The following is a 10,645-nucleotide window of genomic DNA, read 5'->3' as shown; positions in this document are numbered from 1 at the left end:
TGTTCCTGGCAGAAGATCTTGTGTATACGGGATAGTAGGATAGAAATTAAGGATTGTGAAAGAAAGTTTGGTTTTATTAGTCTATTAAAATTATTGTTTGATTAAGCAACATTAATCATTTTAAAATCATTTTAATTATATTTAAAAGTTCTGAAATCTACACTTGTGGTTCAAATTTTACATGTACTTTATAGCAGTAAACTGTAAACATCTTGTGAAATATCTTATTCGGTCAGTTCTAAATGGAAGTTAACATACATTTTATATGATCCCTCTCATAGATTGTGTATACTGTAAAGCAGTGGTGCCCAATCCTGCAAAGTTCAGCTCAACTCTAATCAAATACACCTGAAGCAGCTAATTAAGGTCTTCAGGATTGCTTGAAAACTAAAAGCAGGTGTGTTTGATTAGAGTTGAGCTGAACTTTACTGAGACAGTCAATATCCAGGAGCAGGATTGGTGGCACCACGCTTTACAATATATAAAAATGTGTACGAGGGATAATATAAAATGTATGTTATTTTTATTTTAGAACTAACCTAAAGATATTTACAAAAAGAACTGTGGAATTAATAATAATAATAAAGCGCTTAAGAACTGCTCATGAGTCCCTTTTCAATAATGATTTTGAGAAATGTTATCACACTGAGGAACTCGTACACATTTTAGTTTGAGAATCCACTTCAGACATTCAACTAACTAAAAGTAACTTTCTAACTACATGTCACATGTCAACTATTTCTCATTAATTAACAATTGCATGCAGCTCTCAGGGAAGACTATTATAGGTGTAGGGTTAACTGATCTACACTTAATAACCATTGGTTAACTATTTATCGTAATGCTTTTTCCTCAGTTGGTCAGAAAAAAGCATGGCAGACTTGTTACTTACTTTCTTAAATTCTTATTCGGGGCATATATTCTAAGACACAGAGTAGAATTTGAGTGAGAGCTGCACTGAAACAGCAGTCAAACCCGTGACTTTGTACTAGATTTATGTGCTCTGACGTTGCATAGGCTGTGAAACAACAACGGCAGCCCCTGCGGATGCAGTGTTTATATTTATGCAGTGTTAAAATAAAAGGTATACTAGCTTCTCTTGCCTTATGTGCCGTGTCCCTCAAATAAGCAAGGAGTGAGCACTTTTGGCGATTGAAATGATCTTAAATGAGCATAAGCCCGTGCATGGTCAGCCATGCTGGTTTGTTTACATCTAGCTACCACAATTCATTGAACTCGGGCAGTTTGGTGTAACTTGCCTGGAACGCTACAAAGTCACGAGTCGTGGTTTGAAGCCGTGACTTCCAGGTTCAAAAACCTGCCTGGAACGCAGCATGAGTATTTACTCTGGTGCGGTGACTGCTACACACTCCTCGCTCTGGAGCCATGCCTCCACACAACCCACGCAATAAAAATAATTTCACAAAGAACTTACGGATTGCAGCACTGAGTACAGCTTACTAGTACTCTGATGACTGCTGGTTAACATGTATTTGCAAAGTTACTGTTGGTAGAATGTCTAAAGTGGACTATCGAAATGTCATGTTCATGTTCATGATTTCTGTTGGTGTGATGCAACCTGTCCAAATTAGTTCAAAATAATGTCAAATTTGATTGGATGTCAACATCAAATAAACGGGTATCACCTTCTCTCCTCATTTAAAAGTTGAGTATCAATTCATGTTTTTTTTTTAAGATTGTTAGTTAAGTTGCGTTTCATTATTTGCATTTAGCACTATTTTTATGCGAACCTGTCAGAAGAGACCTGCAACCCTTTGGGGTTGCGACCAACCAGTTACTGATCTATAAAAATTCTTAATTTAAATCACTGATTTACTCATAATTCTAAGAGGGTGACACAGTGGGTAGCGCTGTAAGAAGGTTTTTGATTTGAGTCTCACCTAGGAGGCTTTTCTGTGGGGTTCTTCTAGCTGTTCTGGTTTACCTCACAATCCAAATACTTGCGGGGCAGGGAAACTGGAAACACTAAAATGCCTGTAGGGGTGAGTACATGTTTTAGCCCGGTGATGGACTGGCCATCTGTTCAGAGTGTTTCCCCCTCAGGGACAGGCTGCAAGCTCCCTTTGACCCTAGCAGTTTGCAAAATGGGTAGAAATGCAAACATCATTGGCTCTAAACAGCAAACATCAGGTGTCTTTGGAATTGGTTTTAATAACTCTGTTTGTTATCACACACAACAGAAACCTGTCATCCGGTCAGACCTCCTCTATAATTGCTTTGCACGAGGCAAAACACTCTTTTCTGTGAGTCTGTGGGTTGTGCAGCAGGTAGAATAGATCAATGCTGTCAGAGCAGTTGTCCAGAGGGACTGCTGACACTGTCAGATTTACTGCCTGCAGGGCTGCCCATTGACTGCAGACATTTCTGCACACACAAACTCATTCCTTCCAGGAAAGATGTGCCTCACACACACATACTGAGACTACAGAACAGGTACGATCTGGTCCAGTTGGGGCATGTTCTCAGGTCATTATTCCTGAACAAGCTGTGTCTTGAGATTCAGACAGAACTTCGCGCTACACAAACACTGTGAAATATGTGTTTGGTTATGCTTTTAGGTTTCAACAGCAGAACATCTTTAGTTAAATGGCTGCGGGTTAATTAGTAAAGATTGAAATGTTGATTGATTGATGTTAGATTCCAGAGGAACAGCCACGGACTTATGCAAGGGCTCTCCGGTGGTTGGTGTTTTTGCCTTTCTAAGGCAACAAAATGAATCATAATCTTTCATCATTTTCTATATACCGCTTAAAGGACAATCCAGTTATTTAGACTTGATTTATATAATGATTTATGGTTCATATCTTGTATTTATAATCGAAAGGATGTCATGTCATTTGGTTCCCCAGTAGAGCAGAAACACATAAAGTAAATTCACATTTTTAAGTGCACCTTTCAGTGGTTATAAAAATGTACTGCAAATGCAATGAATCCAATGTGACTGCTAAACTCATATTCTTCCATATTATATACTATACAGATGATTTTAATACAAGACAAGCTGTCTGAAGTTCTCATCTAAAGTATATCTAGTTTAGTGTTATTCACTGGCAGCAGTAAACCTCGGGCCAACTAACAGAATATTAATGTGATTTTATATTTCCAAACATTTCAGACAGACAGGCTAAATCACAGCTAATTGTTCTTTCTAGAAATACAGAGTCAAAAACACAACCCTCTATCAATTTGCATTTAATGGTTCTAATGTTATTTAATCAAGCTGTTTAATTCAATAAAGGGCTTCACAGGTTTGGAGATGAGAAGGTGCTTTTAATTGTGTGTATGCAGAATATTAATATAAATATGATTTTTGATGCTGGTGTTGTTTGGTTTATTGGAGGGAACTTGAGTCACACAATTTTATTAAACAGTGACTGTGAGAGCAGCGTCAGGAAGATATAGTTATTTGAATAGTCAAGAAGCCTAGCATCTGTTTTAGATCTTATTATGACCTACAAAATTTACTGATGTGGAAGGAAAATTTATTTTATGTTTTGCATCCTTCAACCAACTTATTTTTGGTGCTGTGGTAGTGACATAGAGAAAATTACATTTTACCTCCAAATATTTCCTGTTGTTGATTTATATGCCTTCCACAGCAATGATGTAGTCTAACAAAACATGACAGTCATTTTTTGATTGACAGTCAAAGGCAGGCCGCTTCTTGCCTGTCCCTGATGTTTCTTCTGAGAATGCTTTGATCAGCTCCTATAAAAACGCATTATTATGCAAGTCATTGCGCATGGCCAGAGGCCACAATGTTATCGCAAATCATCTGTAGCTCCTTCACAGACTTCAACTTGACCAACAATAGCAGCAGGGCTTTTATGTTTGCATGTAAAACAGAGAAGAGAACAATGTCAAAGCTATTAAAAACATCCCATGTACTTCTTTTATATGCACTCATGCATCTAGCATTCTTTATTTTTATTTTCTTCTTTATTTTTTGACCTTGTAATTTTAAATTAAAATGGCATCACTCAAACATATCTGCTTCCATTCAAACAACAAATGACTTTCACCAAGTCACACCTAACGTCTTTTTTTTTTTTTTCGGTAATCCATTTCACACAAAAGAGCAATATCTATAATTACTTCTGTTACATTGTGGCTTTAAAGCAGCAAGATTATATAGTGTATATGAAGACTTTACTGAGTCAACAGTGAATCAATATGCTATAAAGAAATGTGTTCAAAAATGGCCATCTTTTGATGAACCCTTTTTTTTACATACGCAATACAAGAAAATCAAGCCCACGAATCATAAAACAGTTCAAGTGAAAGTTGGGTAATGGCTTGTTTTAAATAGGAATTTGAAGACAAGCCAATTGAATATGCAAACATTGGAGTATTTCTCATTAACTCTGAATTACAAGTTAATTAAATTACTTATGATGATCCCATTTATCAAGAGAAGCCAGAAATTATGAGGACGATGATGGTCTCAGTATGTAAAATAGACCAGCTCAAATATTTGACTAAACACACGAAAAACTAAAAAACTTGGCCTATATTTAAATATGTAATAGATATATTTATTGTTCTAAAATATATTTTTTTCCTTGAGACTTCTTAATAAAGCTACATTCAGATACGGAATGGTTATATAACAGTTACAGTCAAATTCTGTTTCTATGGATGCCGTGGCATAATTTAGTTGTTCTACCAAAACCCGGTCACTTAAAGCCAAACAGCACCCACCATAATAATAAGTTTTGCTCAGTACTGAGCTCTCATCACAACATTAAACCGCAATGCTGCATGTGAAAACACTTGATGTGACGCGTTTACAGATCCCAGCTCATTATGTGGCACAATAATCAATTGTGATTTAAGTGTTTACATTCGCATTGACTCTATTGTTGACTGAAATGAAAATGGCCTTTTACAATGACCAGCACTTTTGATGAACGAGTTGATTAAACGCATAGCTGAGGTTCTTGGTGACTGCACGCTTCAAAAACAATTTAACAAAAGAAAATGAAATATCATTACCGTGCCAGATCATTTTGTTCACTGGCCCACGGTCACACAGCATTGTCTAAAAGTTATTTGAGCATCTCTGCAATAAAGTGCTTTTCCTAAAGCTGGATGAATATCTGTGTACTGGTTGAGTTTAATCTCTAACAGTGTGTACCTGATATATTTTTCCTGTCTCACATTTTTTGTGTTCTAGAAGTGTTATTGAAGTTAAAGGCTCGCCATTGAGTAGCATTGATCTGAGGAGAGGCAAGTGTATTCTAGGGGAAATCTGTAGAGTTTACCAGCATTAAACAGTTAGTCAGTTTCATAAAGAGCTTTTCTGTCCTGAGATCCACCTCTGTGGTGTGTTACTCGAGGATTCCTGCAACACTGCAACTGTAATAATATTAAAATGTAGTTTTAAGCTTGTTTTAAGTGAAGCAGCAGTGTATCTACAATAAACCTACAGCTCTCTTCACACACAAAAAGTGATTTCTGGGTTGAGTATTTCCTCATCAGCTATGTTATTATTAAATCAAACTTGATTGTCACCACGTTTTATTTAGATACTTGAAGAGGGAGATCAAACTAACATCCAAATACTAATCCATGCAATGCAAAAGAAGGTTTAACTTATTATTAAATCATCCGTTTTTTGTAGATTCACAGTTTAACAAAATGTTGAATATAAATATGTGTTGCTTGAAATATGCACAGTGGAGAGGTCAAGAAGAAGACTTCTCCACAACGGTGGAGAACATATCATTAGCTTTAATGGTCTCTGTTCTTTCACTGTATCTGGGAATTTGAAGTGATTTAGACATTCTGGCAAAACGTGATAACACTAATTTCCTTAATTATTTCAAAACCAGTTCCAGTAACTCCTGAAATACGCTCTTTGGGTTTATTTCCCGTTTATCACCACCAGCTTATCACGCCAAAATAATTGACATTTGTCTAGTTTTTGGTAGCATTCTAATGAAAGAACATAAAAGGGCAATGTATTGATCGCTGGTCAAAAGAGCAGGCATATTGTATTAAATCGGAAAGAATAACACTATAAAGGTCATAAAATGTGGAATCTGTTTATTTCTGAACAATAAGCAAATAATGGCACAGGCATACCTCTCACTCTACTGATTGATATGCATATACATGTTGCTCTTTTGTATTCTCAGATATGTCTGTCTTGGCCTTCGTATAATAATTTTTGGATGGTTTGGAGGCTGGGGGCGTGGAGAGTTAAAATATCAATTCTTTTCTATGAATTTTTCCTTGTTATCCTCCACGTCTTTTTTTTTTTTTTTTTTCAATAAAATCAGTTTTTTTAAGAATTAAACATGCTATTTTTGCTAGAGGACCAATATGTAAATGAACACTGTTATGATTGCTGTCTAGCATGGTTCACACTCTCTTATCAGTCGCTGAATACTAAATAGGTGTTGAAGTGTACATGTGGGCAGCCATAACAGAAACAAGATGTATTCTACACACTCACTATGATATACAACCATAGCAGCATTTGTGCTTAGCTGAAGTTCTCATTCTAAGTAGTACAATATCTCCACAAACCTCTGAATAACTTATGGAGAAATAAACAGAGCTCGTACATTTTATATGGGCACAATAGCTGGAAGTGGATCTGCCTGCTGCATGGCTGACTATAATCATTTGCATGCTCTGTAAAAAGACGGAGGTGGAAAGAGAGCATGAGCTTCCTTCCCTCTTGGGTGAGCGGCGACCGTGCCAGTGTAATAACAGAGCTGTCATGGTAGGCAACATGCTGCAGATCTGTTAGATGGAGGGTGTAATTACTTGGTGAGTCTGGCCTGCTGCTATTTGTGATAATTGCTTGTATATGCAGCCTCTCCTCTATAAACCATCTCGTCAACTGGTCTGCAGAGGCGAGCATGTATTATGAAAAGTGTAATGTAGTGGTGACCTTTCGGGGCCGTAACATGCAGTTGTGACTTGATGTTTATCAAATGAGATCCACATCTGAGCAGATGTGGTGAGCAAAATGACTGAACACGCTCAAACAATTGTGTTGGCAAATAGGATTGGTAATACACAGGTGTGAAATAGACAGCTGGACCGGTGTAGTCTCATTACAGAACTAATTAAACTTGCGATCCTGGGTTGTTGTTTTTTTTTTACGCACACTGGAACCACAGTAGTATGTCTCCCAAACAAGTGAATATGACTAGTCTGTTTTTTTGTAAATGATATAAAAACCAACATAAGTCAGACTCAAAAAATTAAACTTGTTAGTTGGTTCTATTTAGACTCAAATGATTGACTATTATTAGTTGCTTCTTTTCAATCAATCGTAAACTTTGGAATAAATGGGCTGGTTCTTTTCAGTAATCTTTTATGTAACCAGGGTAGTCTTAAGTGGTAGTCTCAGAGCAGACACTGAACAGCTAGGTCTATATGAACCAATTATCTGTAGTGAAACAAAAGAAGACATTATTCTAAATGCTATTTTTTGCTGAATCAAACGCATACCGCTAACAATAACTATATCTATTAGTTAAGTTTCGATTGTTGTTCATTTGACAACATGTAGTTAACAATGCTCATTATGAGTTTTATCAGTAGTCTTTTATAACATTTTATGAATTATCACATTTTGTATTTGTTTAGTATTGCAGACTAATATTTAATACAGCTAATTAATAGCCTGGGTAAGGCCAATTACTGAATTTTATTTATAGCACCGAAAAACTTAATCTATGGAAAAGTAAATACACATTTTGCAACATCTAGTTTAAATTAATTTCAGATAAAACTTCGCTTAAAGTCGGTATGTATGATGCATTATAAGTGTAGTTTTAATTATGCTCAGAATGCACCTTAAAATGCATTGTACAATTTCATGAATAATTGTTACCAGTTAATAGATTATGACACTTATCAATTCATCGTTACACTACGCACTTTAAAATTAGTTATAATTATTTACAAGATTTAATAACTTTATAATGCGTTATACATAAAGGCTTTAAAGTGTTATTGTACTTGCATTTATTGAAATCGTTTAACAGTAAAATCATATTTCTTTTATAAAATATTGGTTTTATACAAGTATATTCATTTTACTTGATTCACCTAAATGTTCTTGAAAGGTCATTATTGTTGTTAGCAATACATTAACACTCTCAGCTCCTGTTAATTAAAAAAAATTGTGGAAAAAGCAACTTTGTCATAATTACAGTTGAAATAACGATGGAAGTATCTTGTCTCATAGAGGGGCCTTTGAATGTTTTGTTGAACAATAGGACCTAGAAGTTGAGAATTACTGAATTACAAAGAACCAGACACCAGTGAATACAGAAAATCCTCCTTGTTTTCATGTCATTTCCTAAACACTTGTGAATAAATAATGAATCACTCAATTAAGAGAATTATCTTTCCTTACAAGGGTTGTAGACAATGATCTTATGGACTGGCCAAACAGAACGAGCATTTATGTCATGCAGTAATTTAGAATAATTTCCAAGAATTAGAGCATAAATGACTTTTGAATGCTGTGCTTTGTTTAAAAGCATCATAGTCGGTGATCCAGTTGTTAAGTGGCACAGATCAAGCTGTGCAATGAGCAGAGTAAGTCCAGGAAACAAAAGACTGACTGTGTTTGACTCGCATCATTGAGCTCTTTCTGAAGCAAATGGACAAGCTGGCTTACTGTAGTGCACATGGGAAAAACAGGCGTGATTTAGTGAGCATCAGAGCTTCCCTGGGCACCAAGCTGGCAGAGCAATAACCAATAGTGCCCCAGCTGGCAATAAGCTAACAGGATTATTCTAAAACGGGTCACAGTGGTGCAGAATGCCAATGTGCTCAAATGCCCCGTCCCTCAAGAGCTAAAAGGTGACTGAAAATGTCAGTCATCTTTAGGTGCAAATCATGTACCAGGAAATGACTAGGTGACACGGGTCAAGAGTTCAAATCGTCCTCTAAAGAGAACAAATATGCCAAGTTCAAATGTTACAAGACTACATTATTAACACATCTGTTATACAATGGTAACTTCCACCAAAATTGATGATCCTATTAATGGCTTCAGTGATCCAGCAGTTCTTGGGGTATGTGCATTAGAAGAACCTAAATTAGGATAAACATTTATGGCATTTTATTCTTTTCTGAAACTTTAGACCAGACTGATTGTAACTGCACTGAAATGACATGAGCACTCCTGAAAAAAAGAAAGTCACATATATTTCAAGGCCACTAGTTCTCTAGTCTGCTTGGCTCATCCTGGCCTTTATACTTGCTTCTTCTGAGGCTATATCACAAATGGGTCTTAGGTAAAATGCTAGCGCCAAGCAACAAAGGTGGGAGGGGCCTGGGTCAGTGTGACGTCACACAGACGGGCATCTGAGAATGGCTTGATAGGAGAAAGGGGAAATGATTTATTGAGATAAAAAAAAAAAAACACTAAGTGGATCTTTACCATTAAAGGGTGGTTGTGTACACACACACTGCCAACACGTTTCAGTTCAGACTACTTGTAAAAGTGCCATGTTTACCAAACCTAAACTTCTGAATGGTATACTTGACACACACACACAAAACAGACTTAAGAAAGTAAAAAGACTGAACAATATCTTCAGTAATCTTCTAACTCTTACTTAGAACCACAGCTCAAACAGGCCTGTTACTTAATTGGTACTTTAGCTGTTCAGAAATGTAGCAAGTAAATGAGGCATGAAGCAGTAATACAGCATCCTGAAACGCTCTAGAATATATTTTATACAGAAACACTAAAACTCCATACAGAAACCCATTTCCACCCGTCTCCCAGAGACTTAATCTGCATATGTGTTGGTATTTTCTTTTTAATTAAATGGTTCATTGTCACGGCTACATTAACATTTATGGACAACAGCTATTTGCTTCTAATTATACAAAGAGATTTTGTGTTGCAAGAAATGTTTTTCTTCCTTAAATCAAAATGTATGACTGGGTTTCACTCTTGGGTAAGATTGCTTTGTTTTGTTTTTAACATCCTCAAGATTATCACAGCACTGAATGATTGTAGATCAGTTATCTATTGTGGTGTCTGTAGTGATCAGACTGCATAGGCAGGATTCTCCACGGAGAGTCATTCAAAGGGGGAGGGGCAGGATTACAGGAACAAAGAAAACCAGGGTGAAGAAAAAGATCCTAACTCTTTTTATGCCCCCTTTCCACTTTTTATAAATTCTCATCTCTTCAATATAGGCCTCCTTTCTTCTTATCATAGTAATGATACTCTTTTTTTCTTTCCTCATTCATATTGTGCTCGACTATTGTGACAGGGCTCTGTGAACTTCTGAATCAAGCTTCTGAGGGATATTTAGTCTGAGCTGACAACCAGTCTGAATAATGGAAAGGATCGGACTGTTAATGAACTTAACGCGGATTTCAGAAAGCTTCTTCCTCGGTAAAACGCATACAATTTCCGATATATTCACGTGGAACTAAAATTGGAAAATGACTTCGAATAAGATTTAACGAGCCTTAGCCGCTAAATGCCATATAGAAATGCGTGCACAGGTAACAATAAGTGGGGAGGAAGATGTGTCAAAGGTGAACCATATGGGACGGCGGTTGACAACTAATCCTACTAAAGTCTGCTACTGTGATTAGTCACTTGGCTGTCAAACGAAATAATCTT

This window comes from Puntigrus tetrazona, chromosome 1, assembly GCF_018831695.1.
Source record: "Puntigrus tetrazona isolate hp1 chromosome 1, ASM1883169v1, whole genome shotgun sequence".
NCBI classification, from domain to species: Eukaryota; Metazoa; Chordata; class Actinopteri; order Cypriniformes; family Cyprinidae; genus Puntigrus; species Puntigrus tetrazona.
The sequence above is the reverse complement of the archived record's forward strand: the minus strand, read 5'-3'. Positions refer to the sequence as shown.